This window comes from Amphiura filiformis, chromosome 20 (assembly GCF_039555335.1).
Source record: "Amphiura filiformis chromosome 20, Afil_fr2py, whole genome shotgun sequence".
NCBI classification, from domain to species: domain Eukaryota; kingdom Metazoa; phylum Echinodermata; class Ophiuroidea; order Amphilepidida; family Amphiuridae; genus Amphiura; species Amphiura filiformis.
The window spans coordinates 1443782-1452458 of NC_092647.1; the positions used below are offsets into that span (position 1 = coordinate 1443782).

General features: G+C 34.9%; 1 long non-coding RNA gene across 1 annotated transcript; it reads left to right on the forward strand.

Moving 5' to 3' along the window:
* The first annotated feature begins 843 nt into the window (after nt 1–843).
* On the forward strand, nt 844–8406 carry LOC140142729 (uncharacterized). Its single transcript, XR_011857571.1, has 3 exons — nt 844–1406; nt 3534–3716; nt 5457–8406. It is a non-coding gene; the product is annotated as an uncharacterized lncRNA (long non-coding RNA).
* Nucleotides 8407–8677: the final 271 nt, after the last annotated feature.

Below are 8677 nucleotides of genomic sequence, written 5' to 3' on the forward strand. Positions count from 1 at the left end.
GAATAGCCAAATAGTTGACCGAAATCGTATATTTGCATCAATATTTGACTGAAATCGTATATTAGCATTACCGTCCCTTCGTGGCTTTATTGCAAGCCAAAGTGCTGCTAAATGTGAAACGCGATTACTTAAAATATTGAAAGAGTTTCAACTATACGAACATATTTCTGAAATATGTCTCTCTGATTGGTTGATTATCAAGAGGATTACGGCATCCTCAAAGCCTCCGGCTGTAATTCTCTATTCGATATCTATTATAGGACCGATCTTTTGAAATCCATACAACCGTGTCAAATGAAATAGTCTCGAATCATAATTTGTGCACGATACAACGTTGATAGGCCTACCGTACGTCAGATTTCGGAATTTTATTGAAAATAGGCATAAATTACATTGAACAGGTTGAATGCTGGCAAAAGTAGACAAAATAACTATGGGTCGAATTTACATGAATCAGTGTCCTGGGCCTGGGTAACATTTAGGACTCCTTCGCATTCTAAAACAATACTTCACCAAATGTCCTTGCTTTCATTTTCTCATTTAATTTTAATTTTAATTAATTTCTTTATCCACTGGCTCTGTGGTAAATCCGGTATTGCCAAATATTTCTCGTCCGTTATCCGTGTTAATCTATTTATTTATTAAAATGCACCATCTATTAAATTCCTGTAATACAATGTATAGGCCTAGTGTATTTGACAACAAAGTTGTTTTTATTTTTGATTGGAATTTGGGGTTCCAATTTACAAGTGGTCTGTTTTTACACGATTTCATATATAAAATATGTTTGGGCATGGCGGAATTAGTATATGATTAAAAATAGACATACTCTTAGGCCCCCTTTTGAGTTATGTGAGCAAAGGATTTCCTCGATCTGAGACTTGCTTTGAGAGCACTCAAATCGATGAAATGTCCCGTTTGAGAGTCTCTCAAATCCAGGAAAACCCTCATTTGAGAGTACTCACAGATCGAAGAATTGTCCAATATGAGAGCTCTCAAATCCATAAAATAGCTCGTTTGAGAGTACTCTCAGATCGAAGAATTCTGCCAAATGAGAGTGATAGCGCCCTCATCACCATATCCGGTGACAATTCATTATTCCTACGAGCTGCATGTAAACGACGGGACGATTTTCGTATTTTTAAAGTTCAAATTTAAAAAATATTATCATATCAATTTATAAATAATTATACCTCAAGTCGAAGTCAACAGGTAAAATTAAATTGTATCATGATCACGGACGGTGTAGTACGTCAAAAGGGAAGAAAAGGAATGCGGTTTCTTTATCGCAAGTTCCGTGTTTCAACAACCAAAGCAAAGGCGTCGTAAGCTTACTGAATGACATGAATGACTGACTCACGTCACTCTGCCGATGAGAACCAACGACCATGACGACGACGTACAATGTAAGTTCCAATATTTTTATGATCTAATTTATAATTATGCAAAGTGAATCCAAACAGTAAAGATGTTATCCCTTATCGAACAATTAAATATCAACTTCTTTAAATTTTACAAATTTTGTCAACTTCATTCAATTTAACACTTCATGAATCATGATCGATGCCTTTCAATCATTAAGGCCCTTCACAATTGATTCCGAGTTTACTGTTCAAGATTTTAAAAATAGGACGAGGTGACTTTTAATTATTAATTATCTATTATATTATTTTCTTTATACCACAACCAACTATCAAACCAGTTTGACGGGAGTCGGCATTTTATTTAATTATTGTATGTACATGAATGGTTACTTTTACACCTCCGCTTCCGCCTCCTTCTCCACCCTCTCAGGTGCAGTTATACTTTTTGTTTATTCATCATTAGGCCCTTCGCACTTGATTATTAGTTTCCTGTTTACCGCCCGCGCCGCGTCCAAATTGAAAATCTCAAAATAATTAATTATTTTATTTTTATTTCTATTTTCTCCTTTAAAATAACTTTCAACTACTTCTACTTGTCATTTTCTGACTTTAATAATATCAACTATAATGATGAATGAACAAAGAGTACAACTCCACCTTCACTTATAAAATCAAATATTGTTGTGAAATAATTAAATGCCCGCTCTAGTCAAAACAAGTCAATAGTTGCTTGTAATTGTTCAAACTAAATAAAGAAAATAAAAGATAATTAATAATTAAAAGTCACCTCGTCCCTTTTTCAAAATCTTAAACAGGAAACTAATAATCAAGTGCGAAGCGCCTTATTGTTGATATGATTCATCTTAGAAAGTACCAAGTAAAAGTCATTAAAAATTATTTAAAGGAGTATTTTGTGATCCTAGCATCCTCTTTTTATGACATTTTTCAGTACATATCCACGAAAAAAGCCTATTCCCAAAATTTCAGTTGATTCCGATTTTATGCGTTTATGAGTTACACTGCTCCATAGACAATTGCACCAGAACGAAATTCAAATTTCAAGATATCTAAAGTTGCAAAACGAATTAATCTGCAAGAAATATTTTGTACATAAACATGTAGCCAGAGGTTTCCACTTTCCAGTGATATAAAAATCTCAACTTTTTTTTGAGAAAAGTGGGGGATGAGGCTGTGGATCACGAAATGCCCCTTTAAGGAGAAAATCCAAAATAAAAATAAAATAATTAAATATTTTGCAATTTTCAATTTTGGATGCGGGCGGTTATAAACAGTAAACTAAGAATTTAGTGTGAAGGGCCTAATCATCATTGTATGGTATCATACTTATGATACTATGATGATTCTCCCTGGAAAACTGATCACTCGGTCGGGGTTGTTCTCCGTTCCATCCAGTCCACACAATACCCATAATTTTTCACTCACGTAGACCTGTCAAAAGGGATCCCCTCGCGAAATCGCTATAGGTTTGTAGGGCCTTTCAGTTCCAGCAGACCTTCCATTTGTAAGGAGCTCTATATGTAGCTCTGGAACTCCTCGGAGAGTTCCTCCTGAAAACTATCTATCAAGCTCCTCGTTTCTTGAAAATATCATGGTTTTTTTTTTTTATGCTGGACATTATAAATTGAGCTCCTAGTTTAAAGCTCCATAAAGTTGTTATAGCTGATTTAAAATAGAGCTTTACCAGTTTCCAGAAATTATTATTTGTCATTTACATTGAAGTATCAGTATCACACTACACAAAGAACCCTGACAAAGAACATGCGTGAGCTTTACTTCCTTTGGCTCTCGGTTTTATTCTGTGTACAAAAAAAAATTATTCAATTAAATGATGATTTCTTAACTGAAATTTGCCATTCTGAACTTGCTCTACATGTACATGTAGAAGTCAAGTCACAAATTTGCTCACCGATTAGGTTCACATTTGAGGCTAGAGAGTAGAGATCATTGCATTCAAAATTGAGTCGGATTCACTGAAGCATGACACCACTCACACCGCAGCCGATCGTGGCGGCAACAAGTGGGTGTTTGTTTAAATTAGTTTATTTATATTATTCATTGTTCAGTGGTGTTACACAGCAGTTTGCTTGGCAAGAAGTACTAATACCATAATACAGTACCAATTTATTCTCGTTATGTTGTCTTTTGCAGACTTGCTGGTCCAGTGATAAGTCCTTTTACCTTTATATGATGCGTCTACTGTGATCTACAGCAGCAGTCAAAACACTACTATGAAGGGCCTACTTATGTACACCTTCTCAGCACAGAAGGTTCTCTTCAAGAGTCCAACGTGAGGCAACCAAGGAGCTATATTTACATGTTTGTGTGACCATGGTAAATACATACCAGTATTTCTGTGGTTTTTTTTTTCAGTTTCTTCATTTATTATCCTGCCTGAATGACATTGTTAGATGTAAATCACCTTCCCATGTGTTGTATACAAGTCATTCCGACAGGATATAAAATATATCTTGTATCTTATAATAAAAGAAGTGGAAATACAAGTGTAATTATATTCAAAAAGGTTTGAAAATCACAGACAACTGATTATGTAGCAGGAAACACTTTGATTTTTAACAATGTTATGTTGCCCCATTAAAAATCAAGACAAATCACAAATGCGGTATGCCTCTAAAATTACAGTTCTACTGTATAATGTAGGCATCAAACTTACATGTACGAGGGGGTATCCAAAAGTTTTTGACATCACCCAGAAGAAAAAGAGCTATATTGATGAAATTTTGTCAGTGTAATCACTGGTCCTTATGTACATTATGGTCCAAAAATGGTCTCATTAGTATGTTTACTTTCTTTACAGGTGGCGCTAGATGGGAAGTAGGCGCATAACCTACAAGATGGTGAAAATTGAGGCATGCAGCACGATTCAGTTCCTGCATTTGACGGGTTAGGCCTACAATGCTCAGAAAATCTATGATGAAATGAAAGCTATCTACGGTGATGATTGCCCATCATATGGCACTGTTGCTTTTTGAAAAAGGAATTTCCAAACTGGCCACATGACCCTCACAGATAAGCCAAGAAGTGGACGTCCATCACTTACGGATGATGTGGTCACAGTGAAAAAACTCAAGAAAGTGGAGGATCTTATCATGAAAAGGTTGTGCGCCTACTTCCCATCTAGCGCCACCTGTAAAGAAAGTAAACATACTAATGAGACCATTTTTGGACCATAATGTACATAAGGACCAGTGATTACACTGGCAAAATTTCATCAATATAGCTCTTTTCCTTCTGGGCGATGTCAAAAACTTTTGGATACCCCCTCGTATATAATATTATCAGAACAGACATCAAATTTATAATCTGAAATATTCTGAACTGATAATGTAATAAACACTTTAAAAAATGTGTACATTTAATACATGTTAATGATTTCTAAAATACATTTTGTCATATTCAGTTTTTTAGTGGCTTCCAGCATGCAGGCTTTCTAGTTGACCTTTTCATTGTTTCTCAGCTGATCTATTTCTGAATTAAATTTGCTGAAAAGTTAAAATTGTAATTTTGCATGTACCATGTGTTTTGAGTAGGGCCAGTAAATAGGTGGAGATGTTACATGCGCGCGACATTTTAGGGTTCATCTTTTTAATTTTCTCAGTAAATATGCAGCCTATGTAGTTAAATTTGGTGTCAAATTAAAGCTTGTGATGAGACCAATACAGTAAACCTTCAAAAAGTTGTTACAAGTTAACATTTGAAAAAAAAACATCCACTGAATGAGTAATCCAGGCAAAAGAAGAAATAAAACAAACAAAACAAAAACTATCTATGTACGTGTCAAATCAGAAAGTGATCACTTAGACATGGACCAAACTGTGAATCAGGTGTCCTACTCTGCTCTTCCCTCTTCTCTCCTTTCCCTTTTCTTTGCCCACTCTATCCTTCCACTATACAAGTTAATATCATTTGCTCTGAAGTCTTAAAAGTCAATGTATTTAAAATATAATGTTGCAAGATAATAAAAAGAGATTTATTTAATTCATATAACCTGGTTTTGCAAAATATTTAGGCTACAAATGAATTAAAATGATTCCTTTTGTGTTTTTATGACAGAATGTGTCAAATATCAACGCTGCATTGAAGAGTGGCGAGCTGCCTCATCTTGTAATATTCAACGAAACCAACTACATTGTAGGAGATGGTGTGAACATACAGTGTACGGATAGCTCTGCAGGTGCCTTTCTCCAACTGATTGCCTTGTAAATGTAAAATTGCCTTGTAAATATCAAATTGATAATTTAAATCTAGTTAACTGGAAATCTAGACAAAAAATAGTAAGTCCAGTTGACTATATTTAAATTATCAATTTGATATCTTGTATTATGTGTTTCAATTTGAGTACCCGCAAATTTACTCTCAAGTATTAGGGCTTGTCCAAACACTTCTTACACCTGAGCTGTATGTAGGCAAGAGGTCTACCAAGTACGAGAAGTACCTGCAACCTGTTGTGTACTGCTGGGGACAGGGGAGTGATAACCCTCTGAAAAAATCAACATTGAACTTGAATAGCCTTGTGTGCATTTTTTGACTGAATTTTGACGTCATCATTGGTTTAACACGTAATCACAAAAATGTCTCAAATAATTCCAAAAGTGTATGTATGTTAACAAGCACTATTTTATCAGTCTAAATCTGTTGAGGTTTGACAGTGAATCTCATTGTAAGCAGTGTTGTTAATTTACTGGTAAATTAAAAAATGGCGTTAAATTACCGGTAAAAAATGGTAAAATAAGTAAATTAAGTAAATTATAAAAAAGTTGAAATGAACCAAAAAATCAAATTCTTTTCATATTAAGAGCTACATATATATACACTTGAACACAGTCATGTTTTGTTGAATATACCTTTCCAGATGAAAATCAGCTTCATAAATAAAGCTGAAGTTGTAAGAAGTGGCAATGGTAATTTTTTCATTCATTTTGAATCCAAAATTATTTATTTTCATGTGAAAATGTATACATTGCACTGGAAAATATATTTTGTGCATTTTTTTCTGTAACGGGGCCAATAGAGCTAAAAACGCACCTCGGCTCGGGCGCCCAACGTCCAGGCAGTGTTGCCGTCATATTGTTTATGCTATTGGCTGTTGCTGCATTAAATGACTGTCGGCCACCATCGTCTGGTTTCAACTTGCATATCTTATTTGGCTGATGTATACATGAACAACCTGAATGTTGTGTTATTTTGAATCTACTCAAATATGTCAGTACATTTCTGTGTGAATGTGGGTTAGCACTGTATTGCCCAGACATTTTTCATTTTTAAAAGGTTGAATATATCAACTAGAATTATACCTGATTAGATACAAAACTGCTAAATGAGGTGTGTGAATATCCAATACTCTGTATACACGAATATTTGTGTTACAGGGTGTGTTGGTGTTCGCGTGTGCTAGGGGGAGGGTGGTAAATTTTCACATGTCTGACTGGTAGAGGTCACTGAGCAGTCATGTGTACATCCATATCGGGAGGGTGCGCTTGTCAGCTGTTGCATGTGTCTCTTCTCATGTGTTGGCTGGGGTAGATGCCACCTCGTCCCAGGTGCGGTTCTCTTTGATTAGTCCCAGGCCACCTGGTTTGGGAATGTTCTCTGTATTCCTAGGCCATGTGGCTTGGGGATGGTTTGGAGTGGCCTCCGCACAACATGGGTCTAGTGTTTGTTCCTGACTGGAATGGGGGGGGGCACGTGTGGTGGCTGACGGGTGCATCCTTGTGATGCGGATGTACACATATCGTGTTTGAATAGTACAATATGTGACCCATTACATCGAAACAGACCACTTCGCGGCTAGCTTCATTGGCAGATAACAATGAAAGAAGATGGAAAAATATAAAGAAAATAAAAAGAATTCATAGCTTGTTTTGCCTCATAAAACATTTTTACTGTATCTGATTTCAACAAGGAAGGTGTCATTTTCAAGCTAAAAAGCAGCAGTTTATCCTAGTGTTTAAATCTCCATTTTCATTTCTGTCGCAAGGTGGTCTGTTTCGATGTGATGGGTCACATATATCTTATATGTAATTGCCCCAATGGGTTGGAGGAGTCACACCTCTTGGTGACAGTGTCTTGATGCTTCTGACTCTTCCAGGCTAGCCCATTGGGTCTATTTAATTTTTTTTTTTTTGTGTAAAATTGTATAATTACTTTGCTTTTTGATGTATTTTAGCTGAATTTGTAAAATAAAATAAAATAAAAAATAGTCATACTCCACTAACAGTTCACTTTCAAATTATATAAAATAAGTGCATGATTTCAACCATAGAACTTTTTCATGCAATTTGCCATTACAATGGTGCAAAAAGTAGAAATTCAAAAAAATTGAGGGCGTTGCTATAGAGCAAATCACACATGGCTTTAATATTAATGTCTTTAAAGCTGGAATACGCTGAGAATAAACCAGGAATAACATGCATGGTTCAAATATATGTTTAGGGCATATGATAAAAACACTATAGATGAACCAGGAAGATGCGAAAAGAAACATTACAACTGTCCAGGATAAGGGAATAATTAAATAATTATTTGGACTTTAAAATGTCAAAACATTGTGTGTTGTAATCTTTGAAGTTGGGCACACATACATGTACTGATTTAGGCTGTGTTAACCTTAAGAAATACTGGGTGGTATTTCTGAGAGGTAGACTTGCCAAAACATTATAAAAACTGTTTAGCAATAATCATTTATCACTCTGTAACATGTTTAGAAGGTAAACAATGTGTAAATTGCTAAACATTCGTGTTTAAATGTCATCCATCAATAAACATATTTATGTATTAAAATGTTTAATAAGTCATATAGAAAAAAATAATGTGTTCAAATAAGTGTTTAAGTCCTAAACATTTTTTTACAATGAATGTTGTTGACACTGAAATAGCTAAATTGAAGTGTTTAGAGTATATACCAATGTATGTACTTTGTACATGTGGTTATTTTAAACTGTATTTTAAACATTGTGTTTAGTATTGGTAAAGTAAATACCTTGCTGTGTTTAAAATTGTTACAGCCTGATAAACACTTGCATGTGTTTAATTAATAAATGCAATGTGTGTTTATATCAATAAACAAAGTGTTGACCACTTAAACAGAATGTTTGGTTTAGTGTCTATTTGTGTCTGAGTATGGTGTTTATTATATTAAACATGTTTAATCCTGCAACACTAAATGTGTTTATCCATTGCGCAGAGTGTGTAGGTTGTAAACACACCCCGGAGGAAATAAACACATTTGTGTTTAAAAGGTGTTACACCTACATATCTGGGGTGTTTAAATAAGT